This window comes from Salmo salar, chromosome ssa25, assembly GCF_905237065.1.
Source record: "Salmo salar chromosome ssa25, Ssal_v3.1, whole genome shotgun sequence".
NCBI lineage: Eukaryota > Metazoa > Chordata > Actinopteri > Salmoniformes > Salmonidae > Salmo > Salmo salar.
In genome coordinates this window covers 23,057,034-23,083,177 of record NC_059466.1, presented here as the reverse complement: position 1 = coordinate 23,083,177, position 26,144 = coordinate 23,057,034, and the positions used below count along the sequence as shown (strand labels likewise).

Below are 26,144 nucleotides of genomic sequence, written 5' to 3'. Positions count from 1 at the left end.
CAGATTTAACATTTGACTAAAATAATAATTTTAAACCTTTATTATGTTTGGGAATACTTTGAAAGAAAACATTTGGCGCTCATTGGCTGGCGTTTTACAGTCTTATGTCCAATAATAAAATAAATAACACAATAAATATTGGGGAAACCTGGTCCATGTTATCCAATTGAACAGTAAACAGTAAGCTTCCTCCTACTGCACAACTTTAGCAGATATCCTTTCCTCAATTTGGGCTACAGGCTGGTTAAAGTTTACTTGACACTACCGGTAGCAGGCATGTCTCCTCTGGGGGCGTAATCCTGATCCCTTGTTCCCATGGGCAGACAAAAGCAAATTACAGTAATTATACTGATGACAAGCCTGAAACAAAAGGCCTGGAGGAGAGAACTAAAACTGGGTGGCCAGAGGAGAGGACAACAGTACAGTGAGTCAGACCTTAAAAAGAGCCTCAAACTGCAGCTCTGATTTCAACCACATTTAGTCTCTTCTCAGAGCAGAATTTAGATTCCCTCGATGGAGAGAAACTACTCAACCCAGAATCTGCTTACCCCATTGCTTTCAAAAGTGTATGATTACACTCACATGCACACTCTCCCTGTATTCATCTACACACAGACAGACACAATGTCAGACTTGGGTGTCGGCCAATAGTGCCGGGAGGCAGGGTCATCAGGGGGAGAGGCGGATGGAGGATGGCTGCTGCAGTGCCCCCTTCCTGCCTGTTGATAGTGTGTGTGTGGGTATGAGTGTGTGCGTGTATGAGCGTGTGTGTGTGTGTGTGTGTGTGTGTGTGTGTGCGTCCTCTCTCTAGTCTCCACCCCCCAGTCAGAGACAGACCCCTCCCACTCTCTGGTCCCTGCAGACAGACAGATGGCTACCCCCTCCTGTCTCCCCCTGGCTCAGGGCTGGTAAACATAGTAGGGATTTGTCCTGTCATCATGAATACTCTACACTTCATTGCAACATGGCCTTCTCTGTCATTTCCCCTCTCAAGTCCCCTGACTTTCACCAGGGGAATGTTGATGTTCTGAGACAAGCTGGCAGACTGACTGGGTCTATCGTTTTACTTTTTGTCAACACTTTCTTTCTCTTGTTTGTTTTAAAAGTTCACAGGAGGTGGTGATGAAGAATAAATAGGGGCAGAATGTACACTCTACCCTCTCCCGCCAGCCAAAATCAATTCTGACCTACAACACAATTAGACAATTCCCAGACCTGTCTGTCCGCCCCACCTTGGCTAACTAGCGAGTAGCAGAGTATGGATCCCCACCCAGAGATATATGCTACAGGATATTAAGGCTGGTGGCCATCCTGTCTGATGACATGCTGGTAAAATAAGCTCATCTCAGTCGCTGTGGGACCAACGTCCCATTTAAACCTGCAGCACCGTATGCTGTAGCCATCTCTAGCATACAGTGGCATCACTTGCCAAGAGGATAAATGACTCTGACAATTATATGACAAACAGCACCTACAGTCCTACACACAGTAGATCTTTATATGTCAGAGATAAACAAGGAAGGGGACATCAGAGGAGTACATGCCCATCCTACTAGCATGAAGACATGCCACACAAAGCAAGCGGCCCCAGCCAGTAGGGCTAGTTCGGTATAGCCAGCCAGTAGGGCTAGCTCGGTATAGCCAGCCAGTAGGGCTAGCTCGGTATAGCCAGCCAGTAGGGCTAGCTCGGTATAGCCAGCCAGTAGGGCTAGCTCGGTATAGCCAGCCAGTAGGGCTAGCTCGGTATAGCCAGCCAGTAGGGCTAGCTCGGTATAGCCAGCCAGTAGGGCTAGCTCGGTATAGCCAGCCAGTAGGGCTAGCTCGGTATAGCCAGCCAGTAGGGCTAGCTCGGTATAGCCAGCCAGTAGGGCTAGCTCGGTATAGCCAGCCAGTAGGGCTAGCTCGGTATAGGCAGCCAGTAGGACTAGCTCGGTATAGCCAGCCAGTAGGGCTGGCTCGGTAGAGCCAGCTATACGTGTTCTCTATTAGTAGAGGGTTTCCTCTCGTGCCAAAATCCATCAGCCATCTGTATTACAATGGACACTTAATGACATCTCATTCACTCAAACATGTCTGCTATTCATCCCTGTGAGTCATGGAAAAGAAGGATCCCCCCACACTCCTCTGATGTGGCTGGACCAGGCTTAGATTTAATCATGGCAAAGCCCATTCTCTTTTATTTTACTTCCAGTGGCTTGACAAACCACACACACAAACGCAGAGTGACCTCCCTCCCTTGTCTGCTGAGACAGTAGAAGTACATATTAGATCAGACAGGCATGGATGTAATGCAGATTCATATGCACGTACCCCCTCCCCCCCCACACACACTGTGGGCTCTCACTGCAGTGATTTTCCATGAGTCAGGGGAACAGCTGGGCTGAGTGGTGGCTGAGTGGTTGAATGGCTAGAGGAGAGGAGAGGACAGCCAGCCAGTTAGACAACCTGTCCCTGTCCGGACAGACAGAGCCCAGAGGCAGAGCTACAGAGTAGTTACCTAACACATAGCACCCTGTCATTACTCTGGATGCCTGACCCTCCTTCCCTCCCTCACATCAAAGGTTTAGCAGCTGATTCTGGATCAGTTTTGTGTTCTTAGCACTACCCTGGTTGGAGTCAGAACTGGGGGTTGACTGGACTGGTCCTAGACCAGTGCTTGGGGCAGGTAGTGAGTGATGCTGATAATATTATGCTACAGCTACTGTGTGTGTTGTTTCCAGCAGCCTAGCACAGTGACTCAGCAAAAGGTAGGCTAGTCAGCAGGCAGTACTCAGGAGCCTGAGGGAGAGCAGTCCTAAAGCAGAGTAAAAAAAACAAACAAGTAAACACGCATTAACCAAACATAAACACACAAACACACGGCAGTATTTCCAGTCCACTTCACACATACGATGCTCCCTGCCTCCACCTGTTAATGCTTGAATTCCTGAAGTGAAAACTGTGAAATAAGAGTCTCCTCCTCCAGCGGGGGAAAAAAGTATTTGATCCCCTGCTGATTTTGTATGTTTGCCCACTGACAAAGAAAGGATCAGTCTATAATTTGAATGGTAGGTTTATTTGAACAGTGAGAGACAGAATAACAACAAAATATCCAGAAAAACACATGTCAAAAATGTTATAAATTGATTTGCATTTTAATGAGGGAAATAAGTATTTGACCCCCTCTCAATCAAAAAGGTTTCTGGCTCCCAGGTGTCTTTTATACAGGTAACGAGCTGAGATTAGGAGCACACTCTTAAAGGGAGTGCTCCTAATCTCAGCTTGTTACCTTTAAAAAAGACACCTGTCCACAGAAGCAATCAATCAATCAGATTCCAAACTCTCCACCATGGCCAAGACCAAAGAGCTCTCCAAGGATGTCAGGGACAATATTGTAGACCTACACAAGGCTGGAATGGGCTACAAGACCATCGCCGAGCAGCTTGGTGAGAAGGTGACAACATTTGGTGCGATTATTCGCAAATGGAAGAAACACAAAATAACTCTCAATCTCCCTCGGCCTGGGGCTCCATGCAAGATCTCACCTCGTGGAGTTGCAATGATCATGAGAACGGTGAGGAATCAGCCCAGAACTACACGGGAGGATCTTGTCAATGATCTCAAGGCAGCTGGGACCATAGTCACCAAGAAAACAATTGATAACACACTACGCCGTGAAGGACTGAAATCCTGCAGCGCCCGCAAGGTCCCCCTGCTCAAGAATACATATCCATGCCCGTCTGAAGTTTGCCAATGAACATCTGAATGACTCAGAGGACAACTGGTGAAAGTGTTGTGGTCAGATGAGACCAAAATGGAGCTCTTTGACATCAACTCGCCGTGTTTGGAGGAGGAATGCTGCCTATGACCCCAAGAACACCATCTCCACCGTCAAACATGGAGGTGGAAACGTTATGCTTTGGGGGTGTTTTTCTGCTAAGGGGACAGGACAACTTCACCGCATCAAAGGGACGATGGACGGGGCCATGTGCCGTTAAATCTTGGGTGAGAACCTCCTTCCCTCAGCCAGGGCATTGAAAATGGGTCGTGGATGGGTATTCCAGCATGACAATGACCCAAAACACACGGCCAAGGCAACAAAGGAGTGGCTCAAGAAGAAGCACATTAACGTCCTGGAGTGGCCTAGCATTCATAATGTGAATGCACCAATTTGTAAGTCGCTCTGGATAAGAGCGTCTGCTAAATGACGTAAATGTAATCCTATAGAAAATCTGTGGAGGGAGTTGAAGGTTCGAGTTGCCAAACGTCAGCCTCGAAACCTTAATGACTTGGAGAAGATCTGCAAAGAGGAGTGGGACAAAATCCCTCCTGAGATGTGTGCAAACCTGGTGGCCAACTACAAGAAACGCCTGACCTCTGTGATTGCCAGCAAGGGTTTTGCCACCAAGTACTAAGTCATGTTTTGCAGAGGGGTCAAATACTTATTTCCCTCATTAAAATGCAAATCATTTTATAACATTTTTGACATGCGATTTTCTGGATTTCTGTGTTGTTATTCTGTCTCTCACTGTTCAAATAAACCTACTATTAAAATTATAGACTGATAATTTCTTTGTAAGTGGGCAAACGTACAAAATCAACAGGGGATGAAATACTTTCCCCCCCACTGTATATAGAGATCCTAGATGAGTAGCCTACCCATCATATCTTCCCTCTGCTGAATGCAGCACTAAAGAGGTACTGCGGCTAGAGCTCTGGTATTTATCGTTTACTGGACATAGTAGTCTTATCTAAAGGCCGACGGTTCTGCCTGAACTTAAGCTCCAACGTGTATTCTTCATGCGTAGGCCCTATATGCATATTCACTAGACTCAGCCATTCCCTAGTGCTGTGTTATGGTCACATCTCAGATCGAGATGAGATATTACATGGTACTACATGGTACAGGGCTTCCAGATAAGCGGTGTGTATCTGCGTGTGTGCAGAGGCTTTAGCCCTGGCTCTGTGTGTCTCCACACCTCCACATTGTTGCAGCTAGTAAAGGCCACATCCCTGCTCCTGCCTGAGGCTGTACAACCATCCCTACAGAACTAACACTAGCCTGTGAGACAGCTCACTACCATCCACGGGTTACATTCCCCACACCTCCTCCATCTCACATAGTTCAGTATAGAGATGGGTGCTGGAGGCATAGGTAGAGAGGTATAAGAGAGAGGCCATAGAGATGAATATAAATGCTACATCTATTTCTATGTATCAGGCCCAAACCATGGGACATCAATGTTCTGATAGTCTGGTGTTTTTAGGAAAACAGTGTGTAAGGGACCAGTGTTCTGGAGGTGCGCATGGGACCGGTTACTGCAGGCAGGATCCGTAGCAACGTGACCACACAACATACTGACACTATGTAAAAATACACTGTTATGATGAAGTGACGAGAGAGAGGATTTGCAGGTTTGTTAGGCGAACATTATTGCATAACAAGTATTATGCTACTCCATGACAATCTGTCGGTGTATGAGCGCAGGATAAATGAAAAGCTGAGTTAAAGGGTAGCCTCTGACAACACGTCAAACACAACTCTCTCTCTCTCTCACACACACACACACACACACACACACAACACGTCAAACACAACTCTCTCTCTCTCACACACACACACAACACACACAACACGTCAAACACAACTCTCTCTCTCTCTCACACACACACACACAACACACACAACACGTCAAACACAACTCTCTCTCTCTCTCACACACACACACACACACACACACACACACAACACGTCAAACACAACTCTCTCTCTCTCACACACACACACACACACACACAACTCTCTCTCTCTCTCACACACACACACACACACACACACACACAACACGTCAAACACAACTCTCTCTCTCTCTCTCTCTCTCACACACACACACACACACACACACACACAACACACACAACACGTCAAACACAACTCTCTCTCTCTCTCACACACACGGCAGCTAGGGTTGCACATTTTGGGGAATATTCAGAGGTGGAAAATTTCCATGGGAATTAACAAGAATATATGCAAATTAATATTAATACCATTTAAATGTAATGTTTTTTGCATTGGATATATTTACCATATATGAAGACCGAAACATAAACCTTATAAGTAGACAATTGCTAATTATTAAATCCTTCCAATAGAAATAAAAAAAACGATTTAGTTATGAACTGAACTCTAATTAAATGAGTTGACTCTTCACATGGGATGACTTCACTGAAGCGACAAAAGGGAATATTGAATGATCCAATGATCCATCGCATCTCCCCAAAACATTTTCAACATACAACATCTGTAAAATGATAGTCTAGAAACTAAATCTTTGGTTGTCTTCCTCTCAGGCTTCCATGTCTTCTCCCTGGACCTCCTCAATGTTCACCTCTTGAACATCAGACTCTGAGGCCTCATCTTCACTGTCACTTTCCAACCTTGTTGAGGATGGCTTGTTGTCAGTCTCAAAACGCCTCAAATTTGCCTGGATGGCCACCAATTTTTCAACCCTTGTATTGGTCAGCCTGTTGCGTGCTTTGTTGTGTGTGTTCCCAAACAAGGACCAGTTAAGCTCTGAGGCGGCTGATGTCGGTGGGATTTGGAAGATGATCGAGGCAACAGGGGAAAGAGCCTCAGATCCACAAAGTCCCTTCCACCAGGTGGCTGATGAGGTATGTTGGCTTCGCCAGACTGCCAAGAACCTTGCCCTCATCCAGGCCAAGGTGGCGAGACACAGTAGTGATGACACCATTTCTTCTCTTACATCTGCAAGCAGAGTCTGAACATCAGACAGGATGGCATTGTCTCCCTCAATCCGTACAATCGCTACTGATATAGGTTTCAGGAGTTTCAGGCTGCTTACCGCTCTCTCCCAAAATACATCATCCAGGAGGATCCTCTTGATGGGGCTGTCCATATCGGCAGACTGTGATATGGCCATTTCTTGGAGAGGCTCCTTCCCCTCCAGGAGACTGTGAAACATGATGACAACACCACCCCAACGGGTGTTGAGCAGCTTAAATGTGGTGCTCTTATTCTTCTCACTTTGCTTGGTGAGGTAGATTGCTGCTATAACCTGATGACCGAACCATTTCCTTGCTCTCTTGTAGAGTGTATCCATTGTTTTCAGTGCCATGATGTCCTTGAAGTGCAGATTCAATGCATGAGCAGCACAGCCAATGGGTGTGATGTGAAGGTAGGACTCCTCCACTTTAGACCAAGCAGCCTTCATGTTTGCAGAATTGTTTGTCACCAGTGCAAATACCTTCTGTGGTCCAAGGTCATTGATGACTGCCTTCAGCTCATCTGCAATGTAGAGACCGGTGTGTCTGTTGTCCCTTGTGTCTGTGCTCTTGTAGAATACTGGTTGAGGGGTGGAGATATAGTTAATTATTCCTTGCCCACGAACATTCGATCACCCATCAGAGATGATTGCAAGATACTTTCTCTATGATTTGCTTGACCTTCACTTGAACTCTGTTGAACTTTGCATCCAGCAAATGAGTACCGTAATTTCCGGACTATTAATAAGCCGCAAGGTGCCTACCGGTACATTGAAACAAATGAACTTTCCACAGGCTTTAACGAAACACGGCTTGTAACAAAAATAAATGGGCTTTAACGAAACACGGCTTGTAAAAAAATAAATAATTAGCAGTAAGCTTTAGTTGTCAACTCCTCACGCTGCTGTTTCCGACGTCTTATTATCGACTCATTAAGACCAAGCTCCCGTGCAGCAGCTCTATTTCCTTTTCCAACAGCCAGATCAATCGCCTTCAACTTGAAAGCTGCATCATATGCATTTCTCTGTGTCTTTGCCATGATGAGGGTGACAAAATGACTACCATAATCAGAATGATGGGAAGTTTGAGAGCGCTCAATTTAATCTAAACAGTAAACCAAAAAGTTGTTTGACCTTAACCCGTTCCGCAATTTCATTGGTCTAATGAAAGCTTCATGCCACCAAAAAACTGAGCACGTCACAGAAAAATCCATATATTAGCCACGTCATTGTTTAAGCCGCGAGGTTCAAAGCCTGGGAAAAAAGTTGCGGCTTATAGTCCGGAATTTACGGTAGATAAAGCATGTCTGGTTGGAGGGGTGTATGCTGGGCAAAGAACATTCAGAAATCTCTTCCAATACACATTGCCTGTGAGCATCAGATGTGAACCAGTTGCATAAACCGCTCGAGCAAGACATTCATCAGCATTTCTCTGACTACGTTCCTCCCTTGAGTAAAAAAAACAAAAAACGTATGATTCCAGGAGGACCATGAGCTGTTGCTATCAATAAGGTGTCTGATTCATCATTTTCACATCGAATAGAAGTAGAGGGACTTTTGTCAGAGGTTGCTTGTTGTGAGCGCTGAGTGAACTTTATGCACTTGGCCAGATGATTCTGCATCTTCGTTGCAATCTTCACATATGATTTGGCACAGTATTTGCAAATGTACACAGCTTTTCCTTCTACATTAGCTGCAGTGAAATGTCTCCACACGATAGTGCCGGTGGCATTTTCCTATAAAGATGAGAAAAACAATGTGTAAAAATAAATAAAAATACAATTCCATGTACAGATAAATATTAAGCAGTTAGATTAAACAACTCCTTTATATGATAAATGTTTTAAAATTAAACAAGTATGGAAACAGGTGAATTAACACTCCTCAGTTAGCAGGCTCAAGCAAGCTAAAACCCACATGGTAGCAAAAAACTAACTAGCAGAAATTGTTAAGTTAGAAATGATTTAAACACACTTTGCTGTAGGCTACTATTTACTAGTTAACAAAAAAATCATGTATGTCATATAAAATATATTCACCCCATCCAGTATTGTAATCAAAACTTAACAGAAAGCACGTAGTCCTTGGCTCAGACAGTGTAGGAGTGTGGGCTCAATAGCATCTCATTAGTGTGCAAGATCTTGAGAATCAGCTGTACATGTGATGGAAGAGTGCACTGTACATGTGATGGAAGAATGCACTGCACATGTGATGGAAGAATGCACTGTGCATGCAGAAGGTTGCAATTCCATTGAATTTGTGATAGTTTAACCAAAATATGCCACATGACCTAGAATTGCCTTATGTGTATCCCACAAAAAAGGTTCACAGGATAGAAAAGGGCATTAGTCTGCAACATGATGACAAACAGGCAGCAGCTAATTTGTGATGTTTGACACTACATGACAGAAATCTGGGATCTACAGCCTGATCTGACTGCCTCTTCTCTGGGTGGACTTGTCTTAAAGTGACTAGTTTTGCAGGTAAAATTGGTCAAAAGAGACTCCCTCAAGTTTGGCCCAAGCCATTAAATAGGCTAAGCATTGGCTAGCCCATGGAAACAAACAAGAAGAGAACAGGGGATATATTTGATCAACCTTCCACAAATGAACACCATTCATGTTATTGAACAAAGAAGTCTCTTTCATGGAGAAGATGGGCTAACTGTTGTAGCCTAACTGTTTGGGTCTTGCTGGTATCGTGTGGTTAGTAGCTAGGGGAAACCTTTGAGATGACCTTCTAATAGCATTCTGAAAGATAGCAAAGAATGAGGTTGTGGCTACCTGTAGAGACAGAAGGGCAGGAATGAAGCCCTGACTAGCTAAGACCAACCCATAACAGAAGTCAGGAGGGGCAGGCAGAATTACCACAAACATCCACTCCCTTTTTGCCATTTCCTTTTCTCTGACATAGACTTACCCGTGTGTGTTTGTGTTTCCTCAGTGTGTGGTCTCTGTAAGTCAGGATGAAACACGGTAGCGGGGGGCTTTCACTTTGAGAGAGACAAGGACAGGGACCTCAGGCACCCGTCTGTTTCCCTAAATAGCCAAAATACCCTGCCTTGTAAGAAACTGTTTCACTTATGTCTGGGGTAAGGTGGTAAAGGGCAAACATTTGGGGGAATCCCAACTGTGAAGATTAATAATAGATCAAATCAAATGTTATTGGTCACATACACATGGTTAGCAGATGTTATTGCGAGTGTAGCTATATGCTTCTAGATCCGACAGTGCAGCAGTATCTGTTGCGCCTTCTTCACCACACTGTCTGTGTGGGTGGACCATTTCAGTTTGTCGGTAATATGTACACCGAGGAACTTAAAACTTTCCACCTTCTCCACTGCTGTCCCAGCGATGTGGCTGGGGGGGTGCTCCCTTTGCTGTTTCCTGAAGTCCACATTCATCTCTTTTGTTTTGCTGACATTGAGTGAGAGGTTATTTTCCTGACCCAACACTCCGAGGGCCCTCACCTCCTCCCTGTAGGCTGTCTCGTTGTTGTTGGTAATCAAGCCTACCACTGTAGTGTCGTCTGCAAACTTGATGATTGAGTTGGAGGCGTGCATGGCCACTCAGTCATGGGTGAACAGGGAGTAAAGAAGAGGGCTGAGAACGCACCCCTGTGGGGCCCCAGTGTTAGCGGAGTGGAGAAGTTGTTTCCTACCTTCACCACCTGGGGGCAGCCTGTCAGGAAGTCCAGGACCCAGTTGCACAGGGTGGGATCGAGACCCAGGGTCTCAAGCTTAATTATGAGTTTGGAGGGTACTATGGTGTTGAATGCTGAGCTGTAGTCAATTAACAACATTCTTACATAGATATTTATTTTATTTAGATGGGATAGGGCAGTGTGCAGTGTGATGGCGATTGCATCGTCTGTGGACCTATTGGGGCGGTAAGCAAATTGGAGTGAGTCTAGGGTGACAGGTAAGGTGGAGGTGATATGATCCTTGACTAGTCTCTCAAAACACTTCATGATGACAGAAGTGAGTGCTACGGGACGATAGTCATTTAGTTCAGTTACCTTAGCTTTCTTGGGAACAGGAACAATGGTGGCCATCTTGAAGCATGTGGGAACAGCAGAATGGGATAGGGATTGATTGAATATGTCCGTAAACACACCAGCCAGCTAGTATGCGCATGCTGTGAGGACGTGGCTAGGGATGCCGTCTGGGCCGGCAGCCTTGCGAGGGTTAACACGTTTAAATGTTTTACTCATGTCGGCTACGGAGAAGGAGAGCCCACAGTCTTTGGTAGCGGGATGTGTCGGTGGCACTGTATTGTCCTCAAAGAAGTTGTTTAATTTGTCTCGGAGCAAGATGTCGATGTCTGCGATAGGGTTGGTTTTATTTTTGTAATCCGTGACCCTGCCACATACGTCTCGCGTTTTAGCCGTTGAATTGCAACTTCACTTTGTCTCTATAATGACGCTTTGTTTGTTTGATTGCCTTACGCAGAGAATAACTACACTGTTTGTATTCGGCCATGTTTCCAGTCGCCTTGACATGATTAAATGCGATGGTACATGCTTTCAGTTTTGCGCGAATGCTGCCATGTATCCACGGTTTCTGGTTAGGGAAGGTTTTAATAGTCACAGTGGGTACAACATCTCCTATACACTTCCTTATAAACTCGCTCACCGAGTCAGCGTATACATCAACGTTATTGTCTGAGGCTACCCGGAACATATCCCAGTCCACGTGATCGAAGCAATCTTGAAGCGTGGAATCCGATTGGCCAGACCAGCATTGGATAGACCTAAGCACGGGCGCTTCCTGTTTTAGTTTCTGCCTATAGAAGGGGAGCAACAAGATAGAGTCATGGTCAGATTTGCCAAAAGGAGGGCGGAGGAGGGCCATGTATGCATCGCAGAAGTTAGAGTAGCAGTGGTCAAGTGTGTTACTCGCTCGTGTACTGCAATTGATATGCTGATAGAATTTAGGGAGCCTTGTTCTCAGATTAGCTTTGTTAAAATCCCCAGCTACAATAAATGCAGCCTCAGGATATATGGTTTCCAGTTTGCATAAAGTCCAGTGAAGTTCCTTGATGGCCGTCTTGGTATCCGCTTGCGGGGGATAAACACGGCTGTGAAGATAAGCGAGGAGAGTTCTCTTGGGAGATAATACGGTCGGCATTTGATTGTGAGGAATTCTAGGTCAGGTGAACAAAAGGACTGAGTTCTTGTATGTTGTTACAATTACACCATGAGCCTTTAATCAATTTGCACGCTGATAGCCACTGACCTCAGTGCTAAAGGTCACTCATGAAGGAGGTCATGGTGGGGCATCTGAGATAGAATTCCAACCGCTGACAGTACAATCAGTTGTTGTGTAGGTCTAATCAGCGTGCAAATTGCAGTGCTAGAAGATGTTGGAGATGAGACCTGCTTGTTGGGTTAGGACAGTTGTCAGCTCTTAGTCGCCTATATTGTTGATAACGGATTTAGGTGTAACTGTTTGCACATGGAGCACCAGCTCATTTAACCAGAGCCGTTGAAACAATTGCAAATATGCAAGCTAGGAGCTACAGTACACACTCATACTGTTATGGAACTTTAAACCATGAATTCAGTGTAAATAACACACAGCCTGTCCCTCAGGTCCAGATAAGCATAATGCATACCGTAGTACTCATTTAAGACAACGTATTCCATCTTCAAGAGAAGGCTATGGGCCTGTGCATCCCAATGTAAAGTCATCACTCTGAATGATTGGATTACAGAGCATGGGTCAGGGAGAGGAGACAGAAACACATAAGTGAAGACGGTGACCTAACACATGAAGAGTGTTTGAGATGTGTTCCTCAGACATATATTATTGGTGTAGGTGCTTCCTAAGGTGTTGCATTCTCTCCAGAGCTTGTAAATTGGGAGGTACCGGAACGCCTGAAAACCCCCCACCACCTTTATAATAAAGCATTGCATGGCATTATCGTCACTTTTGCATACTGGCATGGCGCAGTAGAGACACTTGCAGAAGTTGCACACATGGACATTTTCTTGTAGCCTAGGGTCCGGGAAAAAGTTGGCGTTTTATGAACGCATTTCATTTTGAGAATCTGAGATCAATAACAACAACCCTGTCTTGAATCCATAAATAGCCTTGGCCTAGGTGTGTGGAGACACACATACTGTACAATATGAGGAGGAAATTAGTCCTCAAAAAGCTTTCCAGTTCCACTGACTCACCCAAGGATGCAAGGCTCACTCAGCCCGTGTAAAAAGCCTCTCTCTCATTTTACTTTGTAAAACAATGCGGTTCGCTCAATAGGCCTATTTGGAAGTTGATAACATATTTGATAGCCTACAGGCATATTAGTCTTCTATTTTCAGCAGGAACCATTTGCTTTCCAATGTGTGTTTTCCCGCGATTTGGCCTGTTTTGGCAGCATGCTGTTCACTGACAGATTTGCCGCACGTTCTCAGCCTATATGCCTTGTGATTGGGCTACACACAATCCACAGCTTGGCAATTTTTTTAAAACAAGCTATTGATCATCTGTGGCTAAATTATAGGCCTACTCCTGGTGTAGTATCCTGAACTATTTCATTTATTTCTGAACTGACAACAGTAATTCTATAACTTTGGCAAAATGCATTTCCAATTATCAGGGGTGCTGCAGAACCTCCAGCACCCTTCCCTTCACCTATAATCCTATAAGGAAATAGATGTGAGTTGATCAGTAGAATGGTGGTACAGTTACAGTATCATATTGTTGTTGACCAGCAGAACAGTGGTGCTAGCTGTGTAGCGCTGCCATGACACAGCAGCTCTAGCCTAACCTGTACTCACTTTCTCAGTAAGGCTAACTGGGCAAAACGGAACAACTCTGACAATGTGATATACAGTGGATATAAAAAGTCTACACACCCCTGTTAAAATGCCAGGTTTTTGTGATGTAAATGAATGAAACAAAGATAAATCATGTCAGAACTTTTTCTACTGTTAATGTGACCTATAATGTGAACAATTCAATTGAAAAACAAACTGAAATCTTCGAGGGGGAAAAATGAAAAATAAAAACCTTACAATAAGCTGGTTGCATAAGTGTGCACACCCTCTTATAACTGGGGATGTGGCTGTGTTCAGAATTAACCAATCACATTCAAACTCATGTTAAATAGAAGTCATTACACACCTGCCATCATTTAAAGTGACTCTGATTAATCACAAATAAAGTTCAGCTGTTCTAGTAGGATTTTCCTGACATTTTCTTAGTTGCATCTCAGAGCAAAAGCCATGGTCCGCAGAGAGCTTCCAAAGCATCAGAGGGATCTCATTGTTGAAAGATATCACAGTCAGGAGAAGGGTACAAAATAATTTCCAAAGCATTACATATACCATGGAACACAGTGAAGACAGTCATCATCAAGTGGAGAAAATATGGCACCACAGAGACATTACCAAGAACTGGACATCCCTCCAAAATTTATGAAAAGACGAGAAGAAAACTGGTCAGGGAGGCTTCCAAGAGGCCTACAGCAACATTAAAGGAACTGCAGGAATTTCTGGCAAGTACTGGCTGTGTGCTACATGTGACAACAATCTCCCGTATTCTTCATATGAATGGGCTATGCGGTAGGGTGGCAAGACGGAAGCCTTTTCTTACAATGAAAAACATCCAAGCCCGGCTGAAGTTTGCAAAAACAAACAAAGTCCCCCAAAAGCACGTGGGAAAATGTGTTATGGTCTGATGAAACCAAGGTTGAACTTTTTGGCCATAATTCCAAAAGGTATGTTTGGCGCAAAAACAACACTGCACATCACCCAAAGAACACCATACCCACAGTGAAGCATGGTGGTGGCAGCATCATGCTTTGGGGCTGTTTTTCTTCAGCTGGAACCGGGGCCTTAGTCAGGGTGGAGGGAATTATGAACAGTTCCAAATACCAGGCAATTTTGGCACAAAACCTTCAGGCGTCCGTTAGAAAGCTGAAGAGGAAGTTCACCTTTCAGCACAACAACGACCCAAAGCACACATCCAAATCCACAAAAGCATGGCTTCACCAGAAGAAGATTAACGTTTTGGAATGGCCCAGCCAGAGCCCAGACCTGAATCCAATTGAACATCTCTGGGGTGATCTGAAGAGGGCTGTGCACAGGAGATGTCCTCACAATCTGACAGATTTGGAGCGCTTTTGAAAAGAAGAGAGGGCAAATATTGCCACGTCAAGATGTGCCATGCTAATAGACTCCAACCCAAAAAGACAGTGCTGTAATAAAATCAAAAGGTGCTTCAACAAAGTATTAGTTTAAGGGTGTGCACACTTATGCAACCAGGTTATTGTGAGTTTATTTTTTATTTTTCCCCCTCAAAGATTTCAGTTTGTTTTTCAATTGAATTGTTCACGTTATAGGTCACATTAAAAGGTGGAAAAAGTTCTGACATGATTTCTTTGTCTCATTATTTGACATCACAAAAACCTGTCATTTTAACAGGGGTGTGTAGACTTTTTATATCCACTGTAGATAGAATAGATACAGGAAAATTATAGGACAGAATCCAGAAGATTAACGGAAGGTGTTCTCCTAAAAACCATTTGAACAGAAACATCTAATCTGCACAAAGGGTCAATAACAATTTGCATGGATCTATGCCCAAGGGGTCTTCAGAAGAATCAGTATCTCAATAAGTGCAGCCTTGACAGGCCCTTCTCCACTATAGCCCTGTTTATCGGTGACAGAGCAGGTTCAGAGACAGCCAGTCTGCTTAGAGTCCGTTAGGGCCTGGTTTCTACTTCAAAGCAGACCAGCCTGGCCCTATGCAATGCTGTGGTAATCCAATTGCTAAAGGACAGGCTGCCACAAAGCCTAAGAAAACACATTGGAGTGTGCTGAGCACACAAGTCAGACAGATGTATTGTTCATCACAAGAAGAGAGGACAGAGAGAAAAGAAAACATCAAAGTTTGGCTGGAGTGATTGATTGACACTGACAGATCCTCGTCACTCAAAAAACGACAGAGAAGCAGAATGTGAGGGAGTGTCACCTGTCCTGTACTGTAGCAGAGTTTGAATACCGATGACTTAGACAAGATATACTGTAGATCCTCCCTAAGATAACCAACAGATGTCCTCAAAGCACAGAACAGAACAGTGTACTGTCTACACTCAGTATGTTTTTTTTTTATGAAATAGTTTTTAAATCATAGCTAAAGTTCGTACTGCTACAGATTCCGCGATGCGGTCAGCCTTTATGCCTGGGACCGCAAGTTTGTGTCCCGGATTCCTGTTAAGTAGCAGTTAGCTGCTAGTCATCCTCAAAACGGAGCAGGCTAACGCTAGCAGCGCTAGCCCACCGGTGTTTTTATCCACGTCTGGGCAGAAATACTTCAGGTGGGAGATGATTTCCACACAATCACAAGAGCAAGATGAAGGTGAAACAGGATGGACAGGGATTTGTCTGCCCTAAATGCACCACCATCAAAGCAGTTTAGGGAAGAGATCCTCCGGCTGTTAACTCAGCTGTGAGAAAAAGATAACCTGCTTTTTAAGTACACCAACCTTGCTGCAACCCAGGCAAACTGAATCTCAATTTTAAATGCCTCCTGTAGGAAAGCTGTCAAGAAGTCAGGCGGCGTTGATCTGTCCCAATCTAAACGGACAGATGTTCAAAATCAACTCCGCGGCCGATGGGAGACTGGACACTCGCAAGGCGTAGGAGATCGAGGAGGCAGTCTGTCCTCCCCTCTACCTGAGAAGATCCGATCCAGCGATCAAACAGCTTTGTCCAGCTTGAGACGGACCTACCAGCCCAGGGAGACGGCACAGATCCTTGGTGTATACCAACAGCCGGCAGCCTCCCAGTGGCACCCTCCCCCATGCCCACCGAAGTTCAGCAGGTCGCTTCCCCATCGGATTCCAGCACGATCACTATCATTGTGGGAAGCTCGAAGGTGAGAGATATTGGCCTGCCTACGATCTGTGGACTGACCAAGGTCCACTGTCATCCAGGAGCCCGTGTCAATGACATCAACTCCCCCTTGCCCACGGTTCTGGCCAACTTCTCCAATACTGACACCATCGTCACGCTCAAAAGGTTTTAACGACCTACGTTTTAGGTCATCTATGGAACTGAGGGAAGACTAAACATTTTTTAAACACCCTCGCTAGCACAGGGAAGAGAATAATTCTCTCAGGCCTCGTCCCGTGCTGGCAAAGGGATTCGGAACATTTCAGCCGACTCTTTGCCCCGAACAAGTACTGAAGAAAGTTTGCAATGACAGGAATGTCTCTTTTTGTGACAACTTAAGATTTGTTGTGGGAGCAACCAGCACTTTTTTTTTTTTAAAGAGACGGGATTCACCCTAACCGCAGGGGTTCCAGTATTATTTCCAGCAACATCAAAACTGTTTTAGAGACTGACGGACAGGGTCTGGTAGTGCTCCAGTTCTCCCTGTCAGAATAAGCAACAGAGGACTTGGAAAGCAAATCAACTCCTATAGACACGGCACTATGGTTATTATGAGTAACCTAATTTATGTTCCTTTAACTACGACTTCTAGTGAGTTTATACAAACTGTCATCTGCTACCATTCTGATAGATTGGAGACTGTCAGAAAACGTGGTTGTAACGTTAATAATTTGGTCGTTTTTCCATTCGTTACCTCGAGGCAGATGCCCCAGGGCAGAGTAGCCCACACTCATTGAATATGGTGCTTTTAAATGTTCGAGCAATCAATCACAAGTAAAACCTTTCTCGTGAATGACCTCATTACTGAGCACAAAGTTGATTGCATGTTTCTCACTGAAACATGTCTGTCTTCAGACTGTAGTGCTTCTCTTATTGAAGCCTCTCCCCAGACTACAGCTTTTCATACTCTATCAAAAAAGGGAAAAGGGGTGGGGGGACAGCCTCTATTGTTACTAATGCTCTCAAATGTAAGGACATTTCGATTGGCGTCTTTGGGTATTTTGAGCATCATGCTATTCTGTTTAAATGTCAGCCACCAGTGCTGGCCATAACCCTGTATAGGTCACCAAAGCACTGCCCCACTTTCTTTACTGATTTATCTGAACTATCGTCTATTGTCCTTGAGAACTATGATAAAATCATTGTGTGGGGCGATTTAAATATTTATCTTGACAAAGCCCATTGAATTTATGAATCATTTGGGCTCTATGGACTCTCCCAACATGTTACTGGGCCAACCCATAACCGCAGCCATACTCTGGACCTGGTTATTACCAAGGGGCTTTCTATTGACATATCCTCAATTGTTGATGTTGCTTTATCTGATCACCACTGTGTATTTTGTACTACCTGGTTGCCCATAGCACAGGGTAATACTGAACGCATTATTAAGAAATGCTATCTTACCTCTGAAGTTGCTACAGATTTTGAGTGTATAAACAATACTCCATCACCTATTTTGCCTTCCGTGTTGATTTAGCTGATAACTTTAATAGCAAATTAAAGGGCAACCATTGATGCCATCGCTACAGTAAAGTTGAAAAATGCCACATCCAAAGGGATGGACTAATCAATTAAAGTGAGGACTAATCAATTAAAGAGAAATTGCAAAAAGGCAGAGCGGAAGTGGAGAAAGTCAAAGTTGCAGGTCAATTATGATATTCTGAGAGAGCAACTTGGCATACACAACAAGGCAATTAGAAATGCTTATTCTAATTTGATCACCATTAAATCAGAATAATTCAAGAGTGCTCTTCACCACCATTGGCGACCTGATAAATCCTACCCCGCAAACCTATGTGAACTTTCCTCCTAATCTAAATGTGATGAGTTTGCGGTATATTTCAGAGATAAGATAAACATTAGGCTGGGTATCGGTCAAGCAAGATCTGATGAGAAGTTTGATGATATGTTTCCTAGCCTACCACACAAAGGCACTATGGATTTATTTTCCCTGGTTGACACAGACATGATCAGGAAAGTTGTATCACAACTTAAGCCTTCTACCTGCCTTCTGGATCCTATCCCACCACCTTCTTATAAACAATTTTTAATTGCATATCTGAAGAAGTATAAGCTATTGTTAATCACTCCCTGTTCAAAGGCATTTTCTCTGAATAAAAGTAATCTCCAACCTTCGATTCTTAAGCAACAGCTAAAATGTTTTAAGTGCCAACTGTATTTTTTTACAATTCTAATCTGATTTTTGTGCCCATCACAGCACAGAGACAGCCTTAGTTAAAGTGGTAAATTATCTTAGAACCAACACAGATTCAGACTGGAGAGGTGGGTGACCTACCCGGTCAAGTTCTAAATTGGTTTAGCACCTATTTAACCGGTCAAGAGTTTGTCACCCTTGGTGAACATAACTCAGAGAAAATACATATCACTTGGCGTTCCAAAGTTCGATTTTGCGTCCGGCACTGTTCAGTTTATATATGTTACCCCTTGAAGGCGTTATCAGAAAGCACAGCATTGATTTTCACTGCCACGGAGACGATACACAACTTTATATTTGTGTCACCAGAGGAATTTAGCTCTACGGATAAATTAAGACTGTATTAGGGAATTTATATATGTTTAAATTCATGATAAGAGAATCTGAATGACATTAAGAGTAATGACTAAAGTATTTCACCCTAATAGTTACAGAAGCTTAGACAATGTCTTTAGACATAATACTAGAATATTGTGAGACAGTGGGAACATTGTGTTTGTGTGTGATAAAGAGGAACTGACAACAGACATGTTTTGGTACTGTGAGACCAAGGACAGGAGATAAAGTTCCTCCACCCAGCGAGGAACAGATGCACTTGTAGAGTTGTAGGCGCTTGTAGGAGTTATATAAAAGGCTGTGCGCATTATATGATTTTTAAAACGTTCTCTGAATAAACCTTACGGACCTTTTGCAGAAGCTGAGTCTTTGCCTAATTATTATTAAACCCAGGGTCTTACAAACCTCGGCGAATGGTCAAAGCTTAAATTATTGTTAGTTATCATCATTGGGATTGAACATTCTCGTGACAGTGATTTAAATACTTGGATGGCTCACAACTTCCTCCAGCTAAATCAAGACAAGATCGAGGTACTTATTGTTGGAGCCAAAGCACAGGAGAGAATCTAGCCACACATTTGAATTCACAGGCAATAAAGATAAAACAGGCAAAAAACCTAGGTGTTATTTTAGATTCTGAATTAAATTTCGTATCACACATTAGGAATGTGACCAAAATAGCTTTTTACCAGCTGAGGAACATTGTCACGTTGCGGCCGTTTCTCTCTCAGGCTAATACAGAGATTTGATTACAAGCAGGCTTGACTACTGTAATGCTCTCCTGTCTGGTCTACCCAAGAAAGCCATTGGTCAACTGCAAAACATACAGAATGCTGCAGCACAGGTACTGACCAAGACCAGATGGAGAGCATACATTACACAGGTTAAGGTCTCTGCACTGACTGCCTGTGAGTTTTAGAATAAATTAAGATTCTTCTATTGGTTTTTAAATCAATCCATGATTGTGCACCCCAATACATCTCAAACATGCTTGTAAGTTATGTACCCAGTAGGTCCCTCAGGTACTCTGGCACTCGTCTTTTAACTATGCCAAAACCTTGGGCCAAGATGCATGGCGAGGCAGTCTTTAGATGTTATGCCCCCAGCCTCTGGAATAGCCTGTCAGAGAACCTGAAGGGGGCCTTAACTGACATATATTTTTAACTTTGCTTTTCCTTGGGGTGCTTTTTTATTGTTCATGTTTTTTTATATAGTAATATTTCAACTTTTATTTTCATAGTTTGTTTTCCCCCCCTGTAAAGCACATTGCATGTGTGAAATGTGCTGTATGAATAAAGTTTCATTTCATTTCATTTCATTTCATGCATGATACATCGTGCACACGAAAAAAAACATATGCTACATGAATCAACTGCGGTTGTAATCAAGTGATCGCTTGTATACCCTAATTGAATTGAGTTGAGAGGAAGGGACTTTGCAAACACTGGATTACAGCAAAACAAGACAACACAAGAGAGGAACAAAGATGGAAAGACAGCCTTTAGATAGGGTCCATGACAGAGGGGCCTACACAGAGGGGCCTGTTGTTTAGGAGACGAGAGGGGCCATACTTATTGACGCTCATCTGATCAGCCACTCGGGGCCTCAAGCTAAGCCCCACTTTCAGGCCATAGACACCCCGCAATTCACTATGCATTCATTTACATTTTTACATTTTAGTCATTTAGCAGATGCTCTTATCCAGTGCGACTTACAGTTAGTGCATTAATCTAAAAACAGCTAGGTGGGACAACCACATATCACAGGCATAGATGGGCAGGGATTCTGGGGTGCCAGGACAGAGATAAACTCAGACTGGGCTGAGCGGGAGCTGCCCTCCCGTAGGGAGCCCGTATGCCAGGGAGTAGGCTTAGAGAGAGGAGTTTATGAATAAATGTTTACAACGGTTTCCAAGAAGTAAGAAAACAGAAGGTACAGAACATTTCTCATATAAACAGCGATTATATTGTACGGTGTCAGAATTTCGAAGTCTCTGATACAGAGGGGTCGAAAATGCTATTAGATGGTCAAGGGGCACCTTCAGCTGTGCTTGAGTCATATTGAGTCGTGACAGACTGCAGCACTATGGACAGCAGCTACACACAAAGATTCTCTCTCTGCTCAACAAAGGGCCTGATGGAGTACAGTATGTTCAGAAGCCTCCCTGACTCAAAACAAAACATTGGAAATTCAACCCGTTTCCCATTACTATCACTTCACTCACTCCCAAATTTAGCAATCAAATGCTCTACATTTGAACAATAGTAATTTAAATACTAAAATAGCTGTGCAGCGACACTCCCCATCCAACCTGACAGAGCTTGAGAGGATCTGCAGAGAAGAATGGAAGAAACTCCCCAAATACAGGTGTGCCAAGCTTGTAGCATCATACCCAAGAAGACGAGGCTATGATAAAATGTTCCCCAATCATCTCAAAGGGCTCTAATGAGCATCTGAGGGCAGGACTGAGTGAGTTAATGCCTATCCTTTCCAATCCCTTTTGTCTGGTTGCCACAGAGATCCCATATTCACCTGCTGGTGAACTAGGTTTAGAATTTGCAGAGTGATAACATTAAATGTTTGCTTACTTTTCAAAATTGGTTCTCTTTCCCTCCAGCATAATGCTTTGACACAACCACCGAATACACAGAAAAATGCAACGTATAAGGAAATGTAAGGGTGCCTGGGACTGAGATGTGCAATGCTGCTTAACTCGACAAATAAACTACCCAGATTAAATAACAGCCCAAATTAAATATTAACAGTACAAAGAGGAGTGACAGACAAAGCAGAGATGCAGCCCAACAGGACACAGATGAGACCGCAGCAGGGATACTGCCGGTGATGACAACAAAGAGCTTGTCATGACTCTGGGTTGTGTTTAGCCTAGAGATGATGCCTTGACATGGCTAACAAGAGAAGACAGAGGGGAGAGAGAGAAAAAGGGAGCTGGCAGGCTGCCAAAGAGAGGAGGACACACACACACACACTAGCAGTCCAGTAACAGTTCATTAAGACATACTCCAGTCCCCTTTCTCCCCATGCTATCCCATCCTCCTCCTCCCCTCTGTGTCAAACCCATCATGGCGCTGCCCTGCTGCCAGCCCGGAAGTGCTCTCGCTGGAGCTCCACATCACCACAGTACAGCGCTGCCGCCTTAAAAACACCACTACCGCAGCAGCACCGGCATTAAAACCTGCTGCACAGCACACGAACAGGCACTTAGGTTAACTGCACACTCACACACATATATGATCATGGATGCAGACACACACACACACACACACACACACACACACACACACACACACACACACACACACACAGCAGCAAGATACAATATGATCATCCATCTAATGAGTTCAGTTCAGAGAACAAGGACAGAATGTAGCTTGCTAAAGAAATGAAATATGATGCAGAAGGACTGCCATAGGGGCGCGAGTCTCAGACAGGGTTAAGAGGAATCTCATAAGAGAACATGGAGGTGGATGGCAGTCTTCCAATAGTGCATTGGCTCAGATGGGGGGGGGGGACAGAAAGACAGACAGTGTGTGGAGATCGTGTGGAGGCCCAGAGCAGAGGACAGGAAGCTAAGATAGAGCACCTAACCCCCCCTGTAAAAATCACTGACTGCAGCCTTGTGCTCCCTCCAACCACACATCAGTGTTTACAGTCTAACGGCTGTTTGCACCAAATAAATAGCTACACTACATTACAAGAAGAACACAGAGAGGGACTGTGTCCACTCAGCCTTCCTCTGCCTAATCCTTACACTGGTGCTCTGTGCATTCCTAAGGCTTCGCAAAACATAACAAGGAAATATTTTGGATTAACGTTGAACACAGGCTTGTGTTTGTCTTGGTTCTACCGGCACAAAGTCCTCCTCAGTGGGTTGACATGACCCCAGAGACGTTTCAGTACTGAACCCTACAGTCCTACCTGTCCCACAGTAGTGCTAGCTTCAACAGTCAGTCAGTCAGGTTTCCAAGAAGAAAAGGCTGGGCTTGCTGCTGTGCTGTACAGAGTGCATCATATTACAGTGTGTTGCTCTGTACAGTACATATCATACAAGGTGAATTAAGACCAGAGCATTAGCACAGGCTTTGGGGAAAGGTTCGAGGCTTACTGGACTGGTTTTACTGCTCCCATCACTCAAACAAGGGACATGTTCATCTCCTTGCCTCTCACCACCTGAAGCCAAGTGGGACTGTGAACAACTGCAGCCGAGCTAAACGAAGGAGCAGCTTTCCATGACAAATGCCATCTATCACAAAAGAACATCCCCAGGGGAAAGACAAGTAGCAGTACTGGATTAGCATTAGCAATGCAGAATATACTGACTGAGGAAGTATGTAGAATATAGAATATGGTTTGAGGCTACATTGGACAAGCAGCATTACACGATTAGCAGAACATATTATTGAGGAACTAGTTGTATACATAGAATATGGTTTGAGGGTACATTGGACCAGTGCCAGTTTGCCTCAGGTTTGTATGATTTAGGTGGCCTCTTCAGTGACAACTTAATGCTAATACACCTTCAATGTAGCCACAGGGCTTATTGGCTTATCCTGATTTTGACAGTGCATACTGCATATCATGTCAGTACAGCAACAAGGCCAATATCAGCCAGCCACTATAATGGTTTTGTGACATTTGTGCCCTCTGTTCTCTTCTCTTCTCTTCTGGCCATCATCCTCAGAGGAGAGGGGGACAGTGGGGGCGACACACAGGACTCCTCCAGCCAGAGGACAGGACTACACCGGCTAGCGAGCCAACCTCTCTCTCGCTGCTGCAGCCTGAAAGACACAGGGTATTTGTCCCAAATGGCATCCTATTCCCTAGAGTGCACAACTTTTGACCAGGGCCTATAGGGCAGCTCAGTGTCACGGTGCTCTGTGCCTCGGTGCAGACGGAGACTTCACAAACACCCTGGCACAGGGTGACAACGCTTCAGCCCAAAGCTAGAGAGACAGGGTTCTTGCTGGGGTGTCTCTGAACCAGACAGAAAGAGAGAGAGAGGTATAGGGAAAGAGCGAGTCAGAGGGACATATGGGAGAAAGAGAAAGGGAGTGACAGAGGCAGAGAAAGCGAGAGAAAGAGGTAGAGAAAAATAGTTATTCTGAAAAAAGTAGACAGAGAGAGAGGGGGTGAGGCGAGAGAGAGAGAGGACCGTTGAACCATCCACTGAGACATGGGGAGGGGAGGAGAGTTAAGAAGGCTGAGTGGAGACATTGAGGCGGTGTTGTCTAACTGGTTTCTTCAAGCCTCATCAAAACAGCTGATTCTGTGAGGTCATTGATTTGGTCAGAGAGATGGCCCTGCTTACCTGGTTTCCCAGGGCTACGGTGTGCTACACAGTGTGAGTGGCAGATTGATGGATGAGAGAAGTAAGAGACAGTAGCCCTATCCTGCAAAGATTTAGAAGTGGTAAAAATGTGAGACAAAGGCTAGAGCTTAGGTTCTATTTTGCTGAGCTTGGGGTTGAGTATTATTTCCTGAGCTATAGAATCTGCGTCAGAGATAAGCTGCTGCTTTGGGTAACAAAACGGATTTAAATAGAGCTACAGGAGTTTGGTGTGGATTGGTAGAGGAGATTATTAGTGTGCTTTGGTGGAGGGGTTTAGTGTGCTTTGGTGGAGGGGTTTAGTGTGCATTGGTGGAGGGGTTTAGTGTGCATTGGTGGAGGGGTTTAGTGTGCATTGGTGGAGGGGTTTAGTGTGCATTGGTGGAGGGATTGGTGGAGGGGTTTAGTGTGCATTGGTGGAGGGGTTTAGTGGCTTTGGTGGAGGGGTAGTGTGCTTTGGTGGAGGGGTTTAGTGTGCTTTGGTGGAGGGGTTTAGTGTGCATTGGTGGAGGGGTTTAGTGTGCATTGGTGGAGGGGTTTAGTGTGCTTTGGTGGAGGGGTTTAGTGTGCATTGGTGGAGGGGTTTAGTGTGCTTTGGTGGAGGGGTTTAGTGTGCTTTGGTGGAGGGGTTTAGTGTGCTTTGGTGGAGGGGTTTAGTGTGCTTTGGTGGAGGGGTTTAGTGTGCTTTGGTGGAGGGGTTTAGTGTGCTTTGGTGGAGGGGTTTAGTGTGCTTTGGTGGATTGGAGCAGGGCAGAATCAGGTGGCGATTGCTGCAGAAGACCTGAGTTTGGATGCCTCAAGGGATACTGCAGCGCCAGACAAGCAGGAGAGCAGGGCCAGCAAGCACTGTACCAAACATAAACACACAGTACCGCAAGCAGGCCTATGTTCTGACAGGCCACAGTGCAGACATTAGACAAACATTCATCTTGCCTGGAGAAACCTCAGGATTTGCTGCTATAATGACAGTGTAATATGCCATTGAAAATACTGCTCCCATTATTGTGATATTTATTCAACATCAGACACACCTGCATCATTAAACTTTCATTAGGTCTATCATAACATGTTAAATGTTGTTTTAGAGTTGAAGTGAGGCAAGGCTGCTGGGTCTACAGACACACCCTTGTATGGCAGAGACATGAAAAGAAAGACTGCAGCAGAGAAACCATTGTGAGAAAGGAAATGTCAACTACTAGCATACTGATCACAGCTCTCCCTCGGTTGTTAGCCTGTATGTCCTCATTACATACGTACAAATCATGATGATGTCCACTGTGAGCTGAGAGGACAGACATGTACTGTTGTTATCCCTGCCCTCCCTGTAAGTCTTAATGGGACAGTCTGCCAAATGAAGGACTAAATCACAGACCGAACAATGAGCCAGATATTTCACTGGATGTATAAATGTGAAGCATCCGGTTGGCATTTCCACTCACTACCAAATATGGTAGTGAGGAAGCCCACTGTGGGGCAGTGGGAGAAGATGGAACGAGATGGATTTTGGCCGACATTCTGGAAATTCTCATCGATTAAACATTTGATCTCAATACAGTTTTCTGTACCCAAAACTAAAATC

The 26,144-nt window shown here is 44.5% G+C and overlaps 1 protein-coding gene across 39 annotated transcripts in view; it reads right to left on the bottom strand.

Annotated features, from left to right (window-relative positions):
• The window catches only part of clasp1a (cytoplasmic linker associated protein 1a), a 94,321-nt gene that overhangs the window by 60,640 nt on the left and 7,537 nt on the right, over positions 1–26,144 (bottom strand). The gene's annotated exons all lie outside the window — the stretch shown is intronic.